Raw genomic sequence first — 22,615 nt, forward strand, 5'->3', positions numbered from 1 at the left:
GTGTGTTCTCCAAGTGCCCCTCAAGCCTCCTCTTATACTTTTTTCTGTTGACATCTCAACGGCTGACATTAAGTCTCTAATCAACGACTAAGATTAGATCTGGATTGATCCATGTCTTTTGGACCATTCTAACACAGGTTCATATTAATACACATTAATATTTTATTTCCCCTAAGTTTAGACTTAGGGACTCCATTAAAAATATTAATTATTTTAATATCTCTTGATCTATTTAGAATCTGCCCAAACTTTTGCTGGGTATTGGAGATCTTATGTGCCCCAACCTTTCCACCAAATTTCGTGGCTAGAACACATTCGATGCTACCCCAAATCAACACCACCCAAATTGTATGTGCATGATAAAAGCCCCAATCCACAATGCACAATTTGACAGGAACCTTTTAGACAGATCACCCACTGTCACCACCACAACCTGTCCTCTCACTTTAGGCCATCTCTCCTTTGACTCAAGGGGGGCTTCTATACTAGAATCACTATTTATCAAAAGGGCACAAGGTGATGTCAATGGTAGCATCAGTGAATCATTCTTTTTGGAGATTTTTTAGGGTCTTTTGTAAAAAGGAGAAAGGTGATGGAGGTGTTGAAGTTTCTAAGTTCACTTAGTTTAGAAACCCTTCATGCACTTTTTCTGATTTATTCTCACCTACTTTTTTTTTTTTTTTTTAACAAGTTATTTACAAAGTAAATACTAAAAATAAACACTAGTGCATGCTCAACATATTACAGATCAACAACTAAAAGAAACAAGAACAAACACACCACATGACACCATTATTTTTGGACCAATGTCCCCGGAAAAAACCCAATGCGGGAAAACCGGTGCAACTATCTGAGGGTTTTCTTATTAAGCAATATCAGAGTACAATCTGGGTGCCAAACTAGCCTACCCAACAGAGAATTTCCTTAGCAGCTATACCTCATAGTTTGAGAGAAATCTCCTGGCTGAAACCCCGAAAAATCCTTCCGGCATTTCCTCAGCACAAAAATGCTCCTGCAACCCCAGCGTCTGTCCAATCTGGACTGCGTTAGCCCTCTCTGTCCACACTGGCCCTGTTTCAGCCTTTCTTGGCCTGCGTCAGCCCTAGGAGGCCCTGTGTCAGCTCTAAGAGCCTCTGCGTCAGCTGCGTTAGCCCCTCTCGTGCTCTGCGCAGCACTTGGCTGCCTCTGCGTGGCCCTGCGTGAGCCCTTGCTGGCTCTGCGTCACCCTCCTTGGCTGCTGCACTGCTCTCCCAACACAATCTATGCCTTCTCTGTTTCTTTGTACTAAATGCCCCTCAGTGGCGCTCCCGATCATTGATTCGATATCTCTTAGCAAACCCCGCTCTAGAGAATAGAATGACTGATCATCTGGTGTACTCTCCAAGTGACCCTCACGCCTTCTCTTATACTTTTCCTGTTGACATCTCAACGGCCGAGATTAAGTCCCTAATCAACGGCTAAGATTAGATCTGGCTTAATCCATGTCTTTTGGACCACTCTTAACACAGATTCATATTAATACACATTAATATTTTATTTTCCCTAAGTTTAGACTTAGGGACTCCATTAAAATAATTAATTATTTTAATATCTCCTGATCTGTTTAGAATCTGTCCAAACCCTTTTCGGGTATTGGAGATCTCATGCACCCCAACCTCTCCACCAAATTTTGTGGCTAGAGCACATTCGATGCTACCCCAAATCAACACTCCCTCTTAGCAAGGACTGTGCTCTAGCAATACTCCTCACTGATTACTACTCTGATCATCCGGCATTGGTACCTGTGCTGATGCTAGGCCTTCTTGCCCAACATCCTTTGCACTGCTACCTCCTGTATTGCTGCCCATGGTTCTGCCACTACCACTGTTGCATCTGTATGAAAACTCCCTCTGCATCCGTGTTGTTGCTGGTCCTTCCTCCCTGCACTGCATCTGCACTTCACCTCCTCTCTTCATGTTGCATCGTGTTGCCCACTGTTGCACTGCAACTCAATTACTAAGAAGTAATTGATCTCCCAATTGACCTCCTTGTTGGGCTAGAAACAACCCCTGATGCTGAAGCTCCCTTTGCCGCTGACAAGTGCTCCCTCTTTATGACCTTTGCGTTGCTGCAACAACTCCCTGCATCTCGCATTGTTGCACACCTCTCTGTGCCCTCCTACACTAGTGCAACACTCCTGTGCCTCTCGCACTGCTGCAGCCTGCTAGCTCTGCATTGTCTTGGGACTCCTGCATTGTAGCTCTCTCTGCCGCTCCATCTGCATCCATTTCTACCCACCCAGCCAGTCCTGCTACTTCTTGTCGGTGCTCCCGTAGCAAGGTCTAATCCAAGAGGCTGGGTACCTCAAGGATCCTGCACTTCATCGCCTGTAGTCCATCTGACTATAGCTCGATGTCTCCCCACTTCCGCTCAAGTGGTGCGTGTGCACTCATGGCACAATCATCGTCTGTCAAAACTTCCTTCTCTGCCCGTGTCGGTGCTGCCTTAGTCTTGGAAGACTCTCCCTTACTCTTCTTCCTTGGGCACTGGGTCGCATAATGACCCATCTCCCCACAGTGGAAGCACTTGATATTGGAGAGATCTTTCTTCTTCTGCTTCTCCTTCTTTCCCTCAAATGCTAGGGCCACATCCTCCTCCTGCTTGACCTTGATCCCTTTGTTGCTGCTACCTGTCTTTGACTGCCGTTTGATCTCTTCCTGGCAAAGAGCTGCCCACATCTCGTCCCAAGGTAGGAGAGTCCCTCTGCCCAGGATGCTCTGGACAAACACTTCCCACTCTTCTGAGACAACATTCAGGGATGTCCTCACCATAAGCTCCTGATCTGGTGTTGCTTCTATAGCAGTCAACTGATCTCGAATCTCATTCAGTCCTCCGAGGAAGGAGTCAATTGTTTGACTCTTCTTCATCTGATACGACCTCATCTATTTCTTGAGCAGCATTCTTCTCTGCACAACAATATGCTGGTATAGGTTCTTGAGAGCCTCCCACATCTCAACTGCCGTTTCCTTCTCGGCTATATGTGGTACCACATGATCCTTGACCCTGTCAAGGATAATGCACTTGGCCCTCGGCATCGCCCCTTCATACTTGTCATTATCATTTGGGTCGACTGGGATAACTATCGTCTTCAAGGCGAAGTTCTTGACACGATTTCTGTCAAGCACTGATAAGATTCTGGCCTTCTAGACTGCAAAGTTCGATGCTCCGTCTAGTCTATCCTGGTCTCTTACCCCGTGAAGTGCCATGACGCTCCTCTACTTCCCTCCTGGAAGTTCTCTGTTCGACTCCTCTGAGTCTCTACTTCTCGTCTGGAAGTTCTCTTCTGGACTCCCTCTAAGTCCTGATTTCCCTCCTGGAAATCCTTCTGCCGCTTGTTGAGATGCCCCCTACTCTGATCGTCTTGTGCAACTGCACTGCTGATCTAGGTTCCTCGGCTAGAAACCCTCGGTAACAACTCCTTTGGCCCTGCTCTGTCAGGTACTGTTCTGACTACAGTACCTCACCAGCTCCACTCTTCAATATTTCTGCAGCCTTCTAGACTCCAGCAACTGCCTCTCTGTGAACCGCGTCAACCCCTCTCTTCCTCACGCTGGCTTTGCGTCACCTCAGATGGGTATGCGTCAGCCCTCTGGCCCTTTGCGTCAGTGATGCTGGCCTCTCTGAGGCTCTGCGCAACTCCTGGCTTCTTCTACGCGGCTCTGGCTAGCTCTGCGTCACACTTCTTGGCTTATGTGTTGCTAGAAACAACTTCTGTCACCTCGGGACAACTGTTTTCTGCTGCTATTGCTTCGCTCGGCTGATGTCTTTTAGTTCTCCTGTGATTTGCAATCACGCTCTGATACCATGTTGAAGTTTCTAAGTTTACTTAGTTTAGAAACCCTTCATGCACTTTTTCTGATTTATTCCTACCTACTTGTTATTTTTCTTTAAGAAGTTATTTACAAAGTAAACACTGAAAATAAACACCAGTGCATGCTCAACATATTACAGATCAGCAACTAAAAGAAACAAAAACAAACACACCACATGTCACCATTATTTTTGGACCAATGTCCCCGGAAAAACCCAATGCGGGAAAATTGGTGCAGCGATCTGAGGGTTTTCTTATTAAGCAATATCAGAGTACAATTTGGGTGCCGAACTGGCCTACCCAACAGAGAATTTCCTTAGTAGCTATACCTCACAGTTTGAGAGAAATTCCCTGGCTGAAACCCCGAAAATCCTTTCGGCAGTTGCTCAGCACAAAACTGCTCCAGCAAACCCAACGTCTGTCCAATCTGGACTGCGTCAGCCCTCTCTGTCCTACGCTGGCCCTGTGTTAGCCTTTCTTGGCCTGCGTTAGCTCTGGGAGCCTCTGCGTCAGTTGCGCTGGCCCCTTTGGTGTTCTACGCAGTACTTGGCTGCCTTTGCGTGGCCCTGCTTGAGCCCTTCCTGGCTCTGTGTCACCCTCCTTGGCTGCTGTGCTACTCTCCCGACACAATCTCTGCCTTCTCTGTTTCTTTGTTTCTCTGTACTCAATGATCCTAAGTTGCTCTCCCGATCATTGATTCTATCTCTCATAGCAAACCCCACTCTAGAGAATAGAATCACTGATCATCTGGTATACTCTCCAAGTGACCCTCAAGCCTCCTCTTATACTTTTCCTGTTGACATCTTAATGGCTGAGATTAAGTCCCTAATCAACGACTAAGATTAGATCTGGCTTGATCCATGTCTTTTGGACCACTCTAACACAGATTCATATTGATACACATTAATATTTTATTTTCCCTAAGTTTAGACTTAGGGACTCCATTAAAAATATTAATTATTTTAATATCTCCTGATCTCTTTAGAATCTGTCCAAACCCTTTTTGGGTATTGGAGATCTCATGTGCCCCAACCTCTCCACCAAATTTCGTGGCTAGAGCACATCCGATGCTACCCCAAATCAACAGGAGGTATACGAAGACAAGTGTCAATATCCTTCTAGGGCTATGGAGTCAAGAGGAATCAAGTGGCAAGATGGGATGAAGAAGAAAACCCTCTTAAGTTAGTTATTTGATGTTTTATGGATTAGAGCAGGATGTTAAAACTTGATAGGTAAACTAACCCCTTGGCTAATCAAGGAAAATCATGAAATCGTGACCCAACTAGAAGGGATCACTCCAAGGAGAAATCCTTCAACCACAAGATCGAGTATGGCGTGAGATAGAATCAAAAACTTGACTAAGGAACTTTAGAGTATTGCCTAGCAAGGAGGATTAAAATTACCCCAAACCAACAAAGGAGAGCATGTGAAAATATCCTCTAATTGTCCTCATTCCTGTTGAAGTTTCTAAGTCTACCAGTTAGAAACCCTCCATGCACTTTACTGATTTATTCCTACCTACTTGTTCTGTTACTTAACAAGTTATTTACAATGTAAATACTGAAAATAAACACAAGTGCATGCTCAACATATTACAAATCATCAACTGAAGGAAACAGATACAAGCACACAAAATGACACCGTTATTTTTGGACCAATGTCCCCAAAAAAACCCAATGCGGGAAAACTGGTGCAACTATCTGAGGGTTTTCTTATTAAGCAATTTCAGAGTAAAATCTGGGTGCCAAATTCGGCTTAACCCAATGGAGAATGCCCTTGGCAGTAGTACCTCTTAGTCTGAGACAAATGTCCCGCCTGAAACCCCGAATAAACCCTCCGACAACTCCTCAGCTCCAATCTTCCCGAGAAACCCCAACGTCTGCCTCTTTGGACTGTGTCAGCCTCTCTCTGCCCAACGCTGGCCATGTGTCACCCTGAATAGATGTGCGTCAGCCTCAGGAAGCCCGACGTTAGCCTTTTGGCCCTCTTTGTCAGCAACGCTGGCCTCTCTGAAGCACTGCGCAGCTCCTGGCTGCCTCTGTGTGGCCCTGTGTGAGCCCTGGCTACTACTACGTCATTCCCTTTGGCTCCTGCGCTGATCTCTCGACACTATCTCTGCCTCTCTGTCTCTTTGTACTCACTGCCCCTCAGCTGCAACTCCGATCACTGATTCTATCTCTCTTAGCAAACCCTGCTCTAGAGAATCGAATGACTGATCATCTGGTGTGCTCTCCAAGTGACCCTCAAGCCTCCTCTTATACTTTTCTTGTTTACATATCAACGACTGAGATTAAGTCCCTAATCGACGACTAAAATTAGATCTGGCTTGATCCATGTCTTTTGGACCATTCTAACACATTTTTATATTAATACACATTAATATTTTATTTTCCCTTAGTTTAGACTTAGGGACTCCATTAAAAATATTAATTATTTTAATATCTCCCAATCTGTTTAGAATCTGGCCAAACCCTTTTTAGGTATTGGAGATCTCATGTGCCCTAACCTCTCCACCAAATTTCATGGCTAGAGCACATCCGCTGCTACCCCAAATCAACAGTCCCTCTTAGCGAGGAGTGTGCTCTAGTAATACTCCTCACTGAGTATCACCCTGATCATCCGACATCGGTCCTTGTGCTGATGCTAGGCCTGCTGCCCATCATCCTTTGCACTATTGCATCCTGTACTGCTACCCATGGCTTTGCCACTGCCACTGCTGCATCCATACTGCAACTCCCTATGCATCCGTGTTGTTGCCTATGGCTTTGCCACTGCCACTGCTGCATCTGCATTGCATCTCCTCTCATCATGCTGCATCGTGCTGCCCACTACTATACTACAACTCAGTTACTAAGAAGTAAGTAATTGATCTCCCAACTTTGACCTCTCTGTTGGGCTAGAGACCCTCCTGATGCTGAAGCTCCCTCTGCCGCTGACAAGTGCTCCCTCTCTGACCTTTGTGCTACTGCAACAACTCCCTGCATCTCACACCGTTGCACCCCTTTCTGTGCCATCCTGCACTGGTGCAGCACTCCCGTCCCTCTCGCACTGTTGCAGCCTGCTAGCCTTGCGATGTCCTGGGAATCCTGCACTGTAGCTCTCTTTGCTGCTCCATCTGCATCCATCTCTACCCACATCAACGAGTCCTGCTACTCCTCTTCTGGGCTCCTGTAGCAAGCTCTAATCCAAGAGGTTGGGTACCTCGAGGATCTTGCCCCTCATCGCCTGTAGTCCGTCTGACTATAGCTCGATGTCTCCCCACTTCTGCTCAACTGGCGTGTGTGCACTCATGGCACAGTCATCGTTTGTCTCCACTTTCTTCTTTGCCCTTGCTGGTGCTGCCTTAGTCTCGGAAGACTCTCCCTTACTCTTCTTCCTTGGACACTGGGTCGCATAATGACCCAGCTCCCCACAGTGGAAGCACTTGATCTTGGAGAGATCCTTCTTCTTCCGCTTTTCTTGCTTTCCCTCAAATGCTAGGGCAACATCTTCCTCCGCCTCCTTTTTGACTCTGATCCCCTTACTGTTGCTTCTCACCTTTGTCTGTCGTCTGATCTCTTCTTGGCGAAGAGCCGCCCACATCTCATCCCAAGGTGGAAGTGTCCCTCTGCCCAGTATACTTTGGATAAATACCTCCTAGTCTTCTGAGACTGCATTTAGGGCTATCCTCACCATCAATTCGTGATCCGACGTGGCTCCTATGGAAGTCAACTGGTCTCGGATCTCATTCAGTCCTCTGAGGAAGGTGTCAATCGGTTCTCCCTTCTTCATCTGACATGACTTCATTTGATTTTCTAGTAACATCCTTCTCTGCACAAAAGTATGCTGGTACAATTTCTTTAGGGCCTCCCACATCTCATTTGTTGTTTCCTTCTTGGCAATGTGTGGTACTACATGGTCTTTGACCCCGTCAAGGATGATGCTTTTGGCCCTCGCCATTGCCTCCTCGTACTTGTCATTCTCAGCTGGGTCGACTGAGATAGCTATCCTCCTCAAGGCGAAGTGCTTGACACGATTTCTGTCAAGTATAGATAAGATTCTGGCCTTCCAGACTGCGAAGTTTGAGGCTCCGTCCAGTCTGTCCTGATCTCTTACTCCGTGTAGAGCCATGTTGCTCTTCTACTTCCCTCCTGGAAGTTCTTGATGTGACTCCCTCTGAGTCTTGATTTCCCTCCTTCTGCCATTGTCGAGATGCCTCCTACTTTGATCGTTTGTGCAACCACACTACTGATCCGGATTTCTTGGCTAGAAACCCTCAGTAGCAACTCCCTCCTCCTTGGCCTTGCCCTGTCAGGTACTGTTCTGACTATAGTATCCCACTAGCTCCACTCTGCAATTTTCCCACAGCCTCCTAAACCCCAGCAACCTGAAGGTGAGAGCTCCTAGGCTCTGCGCAATCTTGATGCTAGCAACTCGGCCTCCTCAGCCAATTGCGTCACAGCCCTCTGGCCCTCTGCGTGGCTCTACATGAGCCTCCCTTTGCCTCCCTTGACCTCTACGCTGCCTCTTCCTAGCTCACACTTGATGATGCAAGCACTGCATCACCCTTCCCTTGTTGCTGCTATGCTAGGAACAATTTCTGTCACTCGGGACAACTGTTTTCTACTGCTATTGCTCCGCTCAGCTGATGTCCTCAGTTCTTCTATGATCTGCAATCACGCTCCGATACCATGTTGAAGTTTCTAAGTCTATCAGTTAGAAACTCTCCATGCACTTTACTGATTTATTCCTACCTACTTGCTCCGTTACTTAACAAGTTATTTACAATGTAAGTACTGAAAATAAACACTAGTGCATGCTCAACATATTACAGATCATCAACTGAAGGAAACAGATAAAAGAACACAAAATGACACCGTTATTTTTGGACCAATGTCCTCGGAAAAGCCCAATGCGGGAAAACCAGTGCAGCTATCTGAGGGTTTTCTTATTAAGAAATTGTTGAAGTTTCTAAATTTACTTAGTTTAGAAACCCTTCATGCACTTTTTCTGATTTATTCCTACCTACTTGTTATTTTTCTTTAACAGGTTATTTACAATGTAAATACTGAAAATAAACACTAGTGCATGCTCAACATATTACAGAACAACAACTAAAAGAAACAACAAACACACCACATGACACCATTATTTTTGGACCAATGTCCCTGGAAAAACCCAATGTGGGAAAACCAGTGCAACTATCTGAGGGTTTTCTTATTAAGCAATATCAGAGTACAATTTGGGTGCCGAACTAGCCTACCCAACATAGAATTTCCTTAGCAGCTATACCTCACAGTTTGAGAGAAATCTCCTAGCTGAAACCCCAGAAAATCCTTCCGGCATTTCCTTAGCACAAAACTGCTCCTACAACCCCAGTGTCTGTCCAATCTGGACTGCGTCAACCCCTCTTTGTCTCACGTTGGCCCTGCGTTAGCCTTTCTAGGCTTGCATCAGTCCCAAGAGGACCTGTGTCAGCTTTCTGGGCCTCTGCGTCAGACACGCTGGCCTTCTTGGTGCTCTACGCAACACTTGGCTGCCTCTGCGTGGCCTTGCGTGAGCCCTTGCTGGCTCTGCGTCACTCTCCTTGGCTGTTGCGCTGCTCTTCTGACACAATCTCTGCCTTCTCTGTTTCTCTGTACTCAATGCCCCTTAGCTGCTCTCCCGATCACTGATTCTATCTCTCTTAGCAAACCCTGCTCTAGAGAATAGAATGACTAATCATCTAGCGTATTCTCCAAGTGACCCTCAAGCCTCCTCTTATACTTTTCCTTGTTGACATCTCAACGATCGAGATTAAGTCCCTAATCAACAACTAAGATTAGATTTGACTTGATCCATGTCTTTTGGACCACTCTAACACAGATGCATATTAATACACATTAATATTTTATTTTCCCTAAGTTTAGACTTAGGGACTCCATTAAAATATTAATTATTTTAATATCTCTTGATCTGTTTAGAATCTGCCCAAACCCTTTCTGGGTATTGGAGATCTCATGTGCCCCAAACTCTCCACCAAATTTCGTGGCTAGAGCACATCCGATGCTACCCCAAATCAACACTCCCTCTTAGCGAGGATTGTGCTCTAGCAATACTCCTCACTGAGTATTACTCTGATCATCCGGCATCGGTACTTGTGCTGATGCTAGGCCTTCCTGCCCAACATCCTCTGCACTGCTGCCTCCTGTATGACTGCCCATGATTTTGCCACTGCCACTGCTGTATTTGTACGACAACTCCCTCTGCATCTGTGCTGTTGCTGGTCATTTCTCCCAGCACTGCATCCGCACTACACCTCTTCTCATCATGTTGCATCGTGTTGCCCACTGCTGCAATGCAACTCAGATACTGAGAAGTAAGTAACTGATCTCCCTGTTGGGCTAGAGACACCCACTGATGCTGAAGTTCCCTCTGTCGCTGACAAGTGCTTCCTCTCTGACCTCTGCGCTGCTGCAACAACTCCCTGCATTTCGCACCATTGCACACCTCTTTGTGCCTTCTTGCACTGGTGCAACACTCCTGCGCCTCTCGCACTGCTGTAGCCTGCAAGCTCTGCGTTGTCTCGGGACTCTTGCATTGTAGCTCTCTTTGCCGCTTCATCCACATCCGTCTCTACCCACCCAACCAGTCCTGCTACTCCTCGTCAGGGCTCCCATAGCAAGGTCTAATTCAAGAGGCTGGGTATCTCGAGGATCCTGCCCTTCATCGCCTGTAGTTCGCTTGACTACAACTCGATGTCTCCCCACTTCCGCTCAAGTGGTGCATGTGCACTCATGGCACAGTCATCGTCTGTCAAAACTTCCTTCTCTGCCTGTGTTGGCGCTGCCTTGATCTCGAAAGACTCTCCCTTACTCTTCTTCCTTGGACACTGGGTCGCATAATGACCCATCTCCCCATAGTGGAAGCACTTGATCTTGGAGAGATCTTTCTTCTTCCGCTTCTCCTGCTTTCCCTCAGATGCTAGGGCCACATCCTCCTCCTCCTGCTGAACTTTGATCCCTTTGCTGCTGCTACCTGTCTTCGACTGTCGTCTGATCTCTTCCTGGTGAAGAGCTGCCCACATCTTGTCCCAAGGTAGGAGAGTCCCTCTGCCCAGGATACTCTGGACAAACACTTCCCAATCTTCTGAGACAGCATTCAGGGCTGTCCTCACCATAAGCTCCTGATCCGATGTCGCTCCTATAGCAGTCAACTGGTCTCGGATCTCATTCAGTCCTCCGAGGAAGGTGTCAATCGATTGACTCTTCTTCATCTGATACGACCTCATCTGGGTCTCGAGCAACATTCTTCTCTGCATAGAAGTATGCTGGTACAGGTTCTTGAGAGCCTCCCACATCTCAAGTGCCGTTTCCTTCTCGGCTCTATGTGGTACCACATGATCCTTGACCTTGTCAAGGATAATGCACTTGGCCCTCGCCATCGCCTCTTCGTACTTGTCATTATCATTGGGGTTGACTGGGATCGCTATAATCGTCAAGGTGAAATTCTTGACACGATTCCTGTCAAGCACTGATAAGATTCTGGCCTTCCAGACTGCGAAGTTCGATGCTCCGTCCAGTCTATCCTAGTCTCTTACCCTGTGTAGTGCCATGACGCTCCTCTACTTCCCTCCTGGAAGTTCTCTGTTCGACTCCTTTGAGTCTCTAATTCCTGTCTAGAAGTTCTCTTCTGGACTCCCTCGGAGTCCTGATTTCCCTCCTGGAAATCCTTTTGCTACTTGTCGAGATGAGATGCCCCCTACTCGGCTAGAAACCATCGGTAACAACTCCTCTGTCCTTGCTCTGTTAGGTATTGTTCAGACTACAGTACCTCACCAACTCTGCTTTGCAATATTTTTGCAGCCTTCTAGACTCCAGCAACTGCCTCTCTGTGAACTGCGTCAGCCCCTCTCTTCAATCCCTCTTGGATTCTATGTGGGATGTGAAGATAATGTTTCTTTCAGAGGAGTGGCGTGCTTTGCCAATGAGCCGCAAACCAAAGGGAGAGGCCGTATGCACACTAGTTTCATACCAGGAAGACTTCTGGGCGGGAGTGCAGGAGGTGTGCGCCGTTACTGAACCTTTTGTAAAGGTTCTTCAGTTAGTTGATGGTGAGAAGCTCACAATGGGCTATTTGTATGAGGCCATGGACAGGGCCAAAGAAGCCATTTGGGTCTACTATGATGATAAGGGAGATGATGGGTTTCAGAGACAACTCCTCCTATGGGGAGTGATTGATGAGCGATGGAACAACACACTCCATTGTCCCATTCATGCTGCTCGGCTTTTCCTAAACCCTGCATTTTCTTACGCATGTGGGTTTGTATTTGATGCTGAGATCGTGGATGGATTCTTATCCTGTGTCCAAAAGATGGTGCGATCTCCAGCAAAACGTATAGAGAACTCTAAAGAAATTGAGATATATAGGATGGCAGGTGGCACATTTGGCTTTGAGATGGCTGTAATTGATAGGACGATTAAAATGCCAGGTATTTTTTAGTTTGTAACTTTGTTTCAAATTTCATTGTCTCTTCAAATTCCATTTTTTTCTTATGTTTATTTAAAATTTTATTTGTAATTTTATTGTAGCTGCATGGTGGAGAATGTATGGTGGCAGGGTACCCCTTCTGCAAAAGCTTGCCATTTGCATCCTCAGCCAAACATGTAGCTCCTCAGGTGGTGAGCACAACTGGAGTGTATTTGAAAAAATACACAATAAGAAGCGCAACAGGTGAACACTTAAACATTTAAAATATTGCAAATTTCCAAATAAAGTTTTGAATTCATTAAACAATATTTTTTTTATAATTGTTAATTATTATTTCATGATCTTTGTACAGGTTGGAGTCCCAGCGACTTAATGACATGGTCTACGTCTACTACAATCTTCGATTGTGGGTGAGGCAACTTGAGAGGACACCTGATATGGAGGCCATCTCATTGGATGGGATTGACACCACTGCTGCATGGAGGGTTGAGGACGAGAGGCCTCTCATGGAGTTCGCTGATGATTGGTTAGTGCAGGATGTAGTGGAGGAGGAGGAGGAGGAGCAACAGGAGGAGGAGGAGGAGGAGGAGGAACAGGAGGAGGAGGAGGTGACACCACCTGCTCGGGCTACCCCTGCCACCAGTAGAGGATGTGGTCTACCTCCTATAGCTCTTACTTCTAGTTCTTCAGCTTCTAGAGCACAGTAGACTCCACTGCCAACTCCACCAGCACCAACATCTACATCTAGAGGGAAAGGGAAAGCTGTGGCATTTTCTCGCAAGAGGGGCAGAGGAAATCGATAGTATTAGACTTTAGATATTTTCTTCATTTTATTGTATATGACATTATGACTCATGAGATACATTATTATATTTTTTGTTGATATTTTGAGGCTGAGTTGGGACTCAGGAGTCAGGACTTACTATTCAGGACATGATTCATTGTTATGTGTGATTTTAGCATTAGAGATGATATTAAACATCTTATATATTAGTTCTTTTATCATATTTATGTGTCAATGTATTTATTTTATGTTGTAGATGGTTTAGATATTAAAAAAATTGAAAAAAAATGAAAAAAATTGAATATTTTTGTACCAAATGATTTTTTCCCGATAATTACGATTTTTTCTGATTTTTTCCTTGCGCCGATATTATCCCGATAACGATTAATGCAACATTGGGAACAACTTCTAAGTCAAAACCATTATCCACATTGATAAGGCCTTGACACCAAAAATGCTCCACAAAGATATTTCCCTTAAGCTCCAAGGAGAGGAGTGCTCTTACAATCCAACCATTAATACAAATGAGGAAGCTCTCCTCTATTTATAGAGTGAGATCTAATTTCCATTACAATGAAAATAATAATTGTTTAAATGACTCCTTAAATTTAGCTAAGTTAATCACAATTCCAACTAACTATGCTATCACAACAATAAAATTAAAGTGGTCAAGCCACATGTACAATGAAAGATTGAGAAAAACCCTCAAAGAGAGGGGTCGATCCACCCAAGAGAACAAATGGTCCAAGCCACTAGTGTCCAGCTTCCAAAGGCTCCTTCAATGGCATAAGTGGTGAAGGATCGTCCATGAAAGATGTTGGTCAAATGATGAAATGATTTTCAAGTCAAAAGTCTTCAATGTCCTTCCTTATCTTGTGCAACAGCCTCATGAAAAGGTGGTAATGCTTCATCAAAAGGGGCGGCATCATGTTAACAGCTCCATAAAATGTGTGACACAATGGTCAAACATCTCCAAAATAATGCTTCAAATGAGGGTCCATGGTCACAACTTCAGTCAAGGCACTCAATGAAGCATGGGAGATGCCTCTAGAAGTCATAAATTAGCTCCAATACTGTCTAACAGCTGTAATGACGTCCAATAAAAGGGGTGGCCTCCTTCAAAACAGCTCAATAAAGACCTAAATAGTGCTCCAATAACCCCATTTAATGCTTCAAAAGAAAGCCCATGGTCTTACCTTGGGTCAAGGCACTCTATAAAGCATGAAAGATGCCTCCACAAGCTAAAAATTATATCATAAAACCCCCATACAGCCATCTGACATCAAATACAATAAATTTAACCATCATTCCAGCTCATTTATTCCCCATGTCAAGGATTTAATGCAAGTCCATGTCATCCAAGCTACATTGAAAGAGTGACACATCACCCAAATCATCCAATTCAGCCTCTCCATGTCAACGCATTACCCCGCTTCTGTCATAAGTTCAAATGGCCCTTAAATAATGTGAAAATCAGCTCCAAATGGACCAACTAGGAGAGTGTTCCATTGTGTGACACGTGGCAGGTATATGAGGGGTCCAAATGTCCATAAATAGCCCCAAAACTGCCTTGGGTAGTGTGACAAATGCTTCGATATATCATATATGTGAACTGCCTCAAACAATGTGAACTGTCTTGGGAAATGTGAACAGTGAAAGTACCCAAAAAACAGAATGCAACCAGGTCATGAAGGCTATGCCATGCCACAAACTGCCCTGTTCATAAAAAAATTTACTATTGGTACCCCTGCTAAAAAGAGGGGTAACAAAAGCCAAAAGCTCTAAATGATTGTTAACCAAATAATTACAGTAACATTCCCCCTTAATGGCCATTCTGGAAACTAAAGCGAGTTTATCTTTAAATTTGGCAAACTTATCTGGATTGACTGGCTTGGTGAGAATGTCTGCAGTCTGCTTTGTGTGGTAAAATATTGTAGTTTAGTGTCTTCATCTTCTACAAGCTGTGGAATGAAATGATGTTGTACTTCTATATGTTTGGTGCACTCATGAAAGTTTTGATTCTTTGCTAATTTTAGAATACCTTGATTGGCAAAAAAAGAACTGTTGGCCTAGTCCATTCAATTATTAACTGTGTTAACACCTGGAATGAGCCCAGGGTGAAAGTTGAAACCATTCATGAGCGAAATATCTGTTACCTTTCAGGTTCCTCTTACTTTGGGTTGTTTTGTGCCAACACTGGGGGGTGTTACCTCTCAGGTTCCTCTCACTTTGGGATGGTTTGTGCCAACTCTGGGGGGTATTCGTAATACTGCCAATGACCTATGGGTTTAACTCAATAGAAGATATCTGGGTCAATAAGCAGGTAACAGCAGAGGTAAAACTATCAGCTGTTGTTGGGAGACTAGTGTTGTCCTGGGTCGTGGAGTCAGATGAAACAAAAGCAAGTGTCCAAGAGGATAATGGAGAATTTAAATGAGGCATCCATGCAAGGTGAATCTCATTGGATGGATGTGTTCTAATCTTTGGCTGCTAATTCTGGTCACAACTCTGCTTTGGTCACCAAAATTGTTACCAAGAGAAGGAAACCTTAGCATACAAACCCTTGGGATTCATCATGCACTCAGGTTTATAACAAGCTCGCTAAGCTGGGGGACAAGAAAACCCACAAGACTCATTAAGGCTGTTTTAACAAGATTTTGTGAGAAAGCTGAAAATGTGAACTATCACTAATTAATGTACAAGAAAGATCCAGAAAGGTGTACACCAGTATACTCGAGTTTTATTCATCTTCAGACCCCATGATTACGAGTGAAAACAGAGATTTGAATGTCACAAAATCCAATGTTACTACAATCTTTCTCAGCTGCTTAGTTAAAGCCCCTCTACCAAATGATACACTTTTCTCTGGACAAAAATAGCATAGGAACTTGACCCTCAACTGTGACACTGGCAGCAACGCATGTGTTGTCACCTCCAGCTAATTAACTGCAAGGGCACCCTCTTTCTGACCTAGAATAGCTTCCCAGACTTGAGTCTGCTGACCTCCACCCATGCATTGCATAAATAGATATTGAAAACAGTCGTGCATGGGCACCCTCTATGTAGCCTATCGTTTTATATCGTCCAAGTAACTGGCCCTTTTTAGACACTGGAAAACTAAGGTAATGCCCAGCGCACATGCAAAAATATTCACAAGACCCTTTATTTCTGATCATATATGTTACAGAGAACTGATATTATAAAATAACAGATGTTTATATTATATCTATTGTATGAGAAATTGAACGATGATGTTTACAATGACGGTCCCTGTCTTAAATATAGCCTTAGTGCCTTTACACGAGGGTCATGATCTTTTGATCATGTCCCTTCTTCCTAAATTAATCATAATTAATATACATTTTATTATTATACATAACATTGCCTTCCTCTCACGAAATGCTTTGTCCTCAAAGCATAGGTAACGAGGGATGTTGTTGACGAAAATCTTTTGTTTCTCAAGAAGCATCTTCTTTCGGTAAGCTCTTCCACCTGATGAAATATTCTTTAATTATTCAGGAATGTAATCACTTTTCTCGTGGCAATGATAACTTATGGTTCTACTACAGCTTCTCCTTCATTATTCAATGTAGAAAGTGAAGTGTTGTTTGATGTTTTCCCAACATTTTTTTTGAATAGGAAACATGGAAAACGTTATGGATGTGGCTTGTTTCAGGTAATTTCAAACTGTAAGCTACTTGACTGATTTTCTTGATGATTTGATATGGTCCATAGAACTTAGGAGCTAGCTTGTTTTTTCCTCCTTTTAGTGATAGCTGTTTGTAAGGTTGGAGATTGACATATACCCAATCTCCTTCGCTAAATTCTCTTTTTGATCCATGTTGGTCAACTTCTTGTTTCATAAGGTTCCTTGCAATATTTAGGTTCTCCTTTAGTGTTTGAACGACTTTTGTTTCTCCTCTACTTGATCTTTTACTGCTGAAATTTTTATATCATTTATGGCTAACTCCTTCCATTTAGGAGGTTCATAACAATATAGCTTGAAATGGTGTCATTTTTCTAAAGTGTGATAAGTGGAGTTGTGCCACCATTCTACCAGATGTAACCCTTCAAACTATTTGTTTGGCTTCTCTTTTTCAAAACCTTTTATAATTGACTATGATGCGTCCGGGTTTGGATTAGGAATCGTATTAATGCAACATGGCCATCCCATAGCTTTTGAGAGCAGAAAGTTAAATAAGAGGGAGCATTTGAAATCAGCATATGATAAAGAGATGCTTGCTATCATGCATGCCCTAACGAAATGGCGACAATATCTTCTAGGAAGCAAATTCTTGATACATACAAATGCCAATAGCCTGCAATACCTTTTACATTAGAAAACATTTTCGGCAGAACAACAAAAATGATTGGAGAAAATAGTTATCTTCAAAATTATGCCCACATAACTTCTCCTCTGACAAATATTTTAAAGAAAAATTCATTCTTATGGAATTATCAAGTAGAACAATGTTTTGAAAAATTAAAGGAAGTCATGTCTTCAATATCAGTGTTATCAACTCCTGATTTTTCAAAACCTTGTTCTGCTTGATCATCCCATATGAACGAATATTTCTTTAAAAGATTTGTCAGAGGAGTTATGTGGATATAATTTCGAATAAATCTTTGGTAGTATCCAGTCAACCCTAAAATCCCTCTTAATTTGGAGATGATAATTGGTTTAGGCCATTCTTTTATCACCTTGATCTTATTAGGATCTACTTTTACTCCTTTGGATATTATGTGTCTGAGGTACTCTACTTCTTCTTTTCCAAAGGTGCATTTGGACATCTTTGCATAAAACTGATTTTCTTCTAGTATAGTGAGAACTTGTTCCAGATGTTGTAGATGCTCCTTCCATGTTTTACTATAGACTAGAATATCATCAAAGAAAATAGTACAAACTACCTTAAGTATAGTTGGAATACCTAATTCATGGTAGCCCGGAAGGTTGATGGAGCATTAATTAACCCAAAAAGCATTACTTTAAACTGGTAATGACCTTCATGAGTTCGAAAGGCGATCTTCACGATGTCCTCTAGTCTTATTCTAATTTGGTAGTATCCAGATCTCAAGTCCAATTTTGAAAAATATTTGGCATCATGAAGTTTGTCTAACATTTCATCTATGAAGGGTATAGGGAACTTGTTCTTAATCATTATCTTATTCAATCTTCTATAATCTACACATTCTAAATGATCCATCCTTCTTCTGAACTAGAATCACCAAAGAAGCATGAGGACTTCTTTTTTTTGTGATGATACCACATTTTAAGATATCCTAGATTATTCTTTCGATTTCAGTTTTTTGATGATGTGGATATCTATATAGGGAACTTGTTCTGTTAAAATTGGCAACTAGGGCCAAACTCCATGTGGGTCACCTTATTTATGGCAACTGATATTTTTCCTAGATTCCTTTCGTCGAGAGGTGTAGGATTGATCTAAAGATCATCCGATTCCGACGAGTATTTATGGAGATATGAATTTAGTTCTAATTACTTGACAAATTGTCAAGGTCGGCCAGCAGTGAAGTGTGTGGCACACATGCCCAGCGTTTCATATAAATAGAAGATAGGTTGAGTCATTTTAGCATCTCATCTCATCATCTCTTCTTCTCTCTCACTCTCCTTTCTTGTTTGGGTTAATAAAGGAGCAGCTAGTGGGAGAAGAAGGACGCAGCCACAAGGAGGAGGACGCAACAAGGAGAAGGACACAGCAAAGAAGGGACGCAGGTCTTTTATGCATTGATCTAGGGTGCAACTAGAAAACAGGGACAACGTTGACCAACGAGAAGCCTCCTTTGATTGCGGCCTTGTGTGGGGAGTCTCCCTCAAGCAAGCCGCAAATCAGATCTGTTGTTTGGAGGGCTGATTTGACCACAAAGTGACCAGCGCAAATCTGGTTAGGGCTGAATGCAGGGTTGCCTAGACATTGACTAGCTAAGTCTGACACGTTAGAAACCCTCCATGCACTTTACTGATTTATTCCTACCTACTTGTTTTGCTAATTAACAAGTTATTTACCATGTAAATACTAAAAATAAATACAAGTGCATGCTCAACACGTTACAAATCATCAACTGAAGGAAACAAAAACAAGCACACAAAATGACATCGTTATTTTTGGACCAATGTCCCCGGAAAAACCCATTGCGGGAAAACCAGTGCAGTTATTTGAGGGTTTTCTTATTAAGCAATTTCAGAGTACAATCTGGGTGCCAAATCCGTCTTACCCAACGGAGAATGCCCTTGGCAGTAGTACCTCTCACTCTGAGACAAATGTCTCGGCTGAAACCTCAGATAAACCCTCCGGCAGCTCCTCAGCTCCAATTTGCCCTAGAAATCCCAGGGTCTGTCTTTTTGGACTATGTCAGCCTCTCTCTGCCTAGCGCTGGCCCTGTGTCACCCTGAATGGGCCTACGTCAGCCTCAGGAGGCCCTGCATCAACCTTCTGGCCCTCTGCATCAGCAACGCTGGCCTCTCTGAAGCACTGCGTAGCTCTTGGCTACGTCTGCGTGGCCCTGGCTGGTTATGTGTCACTCTCTCTGGCTCCTGCGTTGATGTCCCGGCACTATCTCTGCCTCTCTGTCTCTTTGTACTCACTGCCCCTCAGCTGCAACTTTGATCATTGATTCGATCTCTCTTAGCAAACCCCGCTCTAGAGAATAGAACGATTGATCATCTGGTGTTCTCTCCAAGTGACCCTAAAGCCTCCTCTTATACTTTCCTCGTTGACATACCAACGACCGAGATTAAGTCCCTAATCAATGGCTAAGATTAGATCTGGCTTGATCCATGTATTTTGGACCATTCTAACACAGTTTTATATTAATCCATATTAATATTTTAACTTCCCTAAGTTTAGACTTAGAGGCTCCATTAAAAATATTAATTATTTAAATATTTCTCAAACTGTTTAGAATCTGTCCAAATCTTTTTTGGGTATTGGAGATTTTATGTGCCCCAACCTCTCCACCAAATTTTGTGGCTAGAGCACATCCGATGCTACCCAAAATCAACACTAATTACTTGACAAATTGTCAAGGTCGGCCAACAGCTAAGTGTGTGGCACACATGCCCAGCGTTTCATATAAATAGAAGAGAGGTTGAGCCATTTTAGCATCTCATCTCATCATCTCTTCTTCTCTCTCACTCTCCTTTCTTGTTTGGGTTACCAAAGGAGCAGCTAGTGGGAGAAGAAGGACGCAGCCATAAGGAGGAGGACGCACCAAGGAGAAGGATACAACAAGGAAAGGACACAGGTCTGTTCTGCATTGACCTAGGGTGTGGCTAGTAAACAGTGACAACGTTGACCAACAAGAAGCCTCCTTTGACTGCGACCTTGTGTGGGGAGTCTCCCCCAAGCAAGCTGCAAATCAGACCTACTGTTTGGAGGGCTAATTTGACCACAAAGTGACCAACACAAATCTGGTTAGGGCTAACCGCAGCGCTGCCTAGACATTGACTAGATTTGACCTTTTTCTCTGGACTGTTTCGGGTTGTCCTTCATCTCTGTTGAAGGGTGGGTTGACTAAGGTTGATTCTAGACTATTTTTGAATCATCTGATCCACTTTGTAAGTACTGATTAGGGCATCTTTTACTACTGTCATAAAAATTACAGATCTGAACTATTGTACTATTTCTCTCTCTGCTGAACTATTGAAGATTAAAGAAGAATTGATCAAAGGGTTTCCCCGCATTGGGGTTTGTCCCTGGCTAGCCGCCACATCTGGTGTCTCTTGTCTTGGCTTGTTTTCTGTCAATCTATTAATGTTCTATCTGCACTTTACTTTATGTTTATGTGATTGCTAAATCAGTGGCTAATAAGAAGATTTGAAGTAAACTGCTCTAAGCATAGAACATACCATAAATTAACATGTTATCAAAGTTGAGGTGAAGACAAAGCCCAAGCAAGAGCAAGAGCACGAGCAATCACCGAAGGCTGTTGAAGCAATCCTAGGACTTCATGGGGTCCTCATCACACTTCCCCGCTGAAGACAAGCTGTTGATCTGTGGTAGCATCGGATGTGCTCTAGCCACGAAATTTGGTGGAGAGGTTGGGGCACATGAGATCTCCAATACCCAGAAAGGGTTTGGGCAGATTCTAAACAGTTTAGGAGATATTAAAATAATTAATATTTTTAATGGAGTACCTAAGTCTAAACTTAGGAAAATTAAAATATTAATGTGGATTAATATAAAACCGTGTTAGAATGGTCCAAAAGACATGGATCAAGCCAGATCTAATCTTAGCCGTTGATTAGAGACTTAATCTCGGCCGTTGATATGTCAACAAGAAAAGTATAAGAAGAGGCTAGAGGGTCACTTAGAGAGTACACCAGATGATCAATCATTCTATTCTCTAGAGCGGGGTTTGTTAAGAGAGATAGAATCAGTGATTAGAGTTGCAACTAAGGGACAGTGAGTACAGAGAGACAGAGAGGCAGAGATAGTGTCGGGAGATCAGCGCAAGAGCCAGAGAGAGTGACGCAGTAACACCCATGGCTCACGCAGGGCCACGCAGAGGCAGCCAAGAGCTGTGCAGTGCTTCATAGAGGCCAGCATAGCTGACGAAGAGGGCCAGAAGGTTGACGTAGGGCCTCCTGAGTCTGACGCAGGCCCATTCAGGGTGATGTAGGGCCAGTGCTGGGCAGAGAGAGGCTGACGCAGTCCAGAAAGGCAGACGCTGGGGTTTCTGGGGCAGATTGGAGTTGAGGAGCTGCGAGAGGGTTTATTTGGGGTTTTAGCTAGGACATTTGTCTTAGACTGAGAGGCACTACTGCCAAGGGCATTCTCTGTTGGGTAATCTGGATTTGGCACCCAGATTGTACTCTGAAATTGCTTAAAAGAAAACCCTCAGATAACTGCATTGGTTTTCTCGCATTAGGTTTTTTTGGGGACATTAAAATGACGGTGTCATTTTGTGTGCTTGTATCTATTTCCTTCAGTTGATGATTTGTAATATGTTGAGCATGCACTAGTGTTTATTTTCAATATTTACATTGTAAATAACTTATTAACGGAACAAGTAGGTAGGAATAAATCAGTAAAGTGCATGGAGGGTTTCTAACTGATAGACTTAGAAACTTCAACACAAGCTCCGTGAGAAGTCTGACTATCACAGATGGAAGGTCTCTCTAGATCTGACATTAGAAGAGCAGGAAGTGTTGGACCATGTGAGAGGCAGAATTGTCGAGCCTCCATCAAATGCATCTGCTGCTGCTAGGAACAAGTGGACTAGGGGAGAAGTCAAAGCAAAGAAGATCATCTGGGATTCTATTGACAAGCGCCTGGTGGCCTATGTTTCCGAGCTGGCCACCTCCAAGGAAATCTACGATAGACTGGTAAGTTTATTTAAAGTTAATGATGCAAATCAAGTTTTGTTTCTTAGAAATAAGCTGAAGGAAATTAAGAAGGGCAAAGATGACATTATGCTAGCATATTTCTTAAGGATCACCGAGATCAAGAATGATCTCCTATCAATTGGGGAAATAGTTCCTGACAGGGAAATGACTATTACAACTCTTGGAG

At 43.6% G+C, this 22,615-nt stretch overlaps 1 pseudogene across 5 annotated transcripts in view; it reads left to right on the top strand.

Annotated features, from left to right (window-relative positions):
- Nucleotides 1-16,925, top strand: part of LOC149242065 (pentatricopeptide repeat-containing protein At4g30825, chloroplastic pseudogene) — a 98,723-nt pseudogene extending 81,798 nt beyond the window's left edge. For 2 of the 5 annotated variants that reach the window (XR_016246618.1, XR_016246620.1), the window contains exons 3-4: nt 12,400-12,541; nt 12,651-12,812. The product of XR_016246618.1 is annotated as a pentatricopeptide repeat-containing protein At4g30825, chloroplastic pseudogene, transcript variant X1 (transcript). Of the gene's footprint in view, nt 1-12,399; nt 12,542-12,650; nt 12,813-16,503; nt 16,561-16,721 lie in introns of those variants that run through there. The other 3 variants (XR_016246622.1, XR_016246621.1, XR_016246623.1) reach the window with 3 other exon arrangements.
- Nucleotides 16,926-22,615: the final 5,690 nt, after the last annotated feature.

Source organism: Pinus tabuliformis, chromosome 8 (assembly GCF_031772625.1).
Source record: "Pinus tabuliformis cultivar Carrire ecotype Pingquan chromosome 8, CPIR1, whole genome shotgun sequence".
Classification (NCBI taxonomy): domain Eukaryota; kingdom Viridiplantae; phylum Streptophyta; class Pinopsida; order Pinales; family Pinaceae; genus Pinus; species Pinus tabuliformis.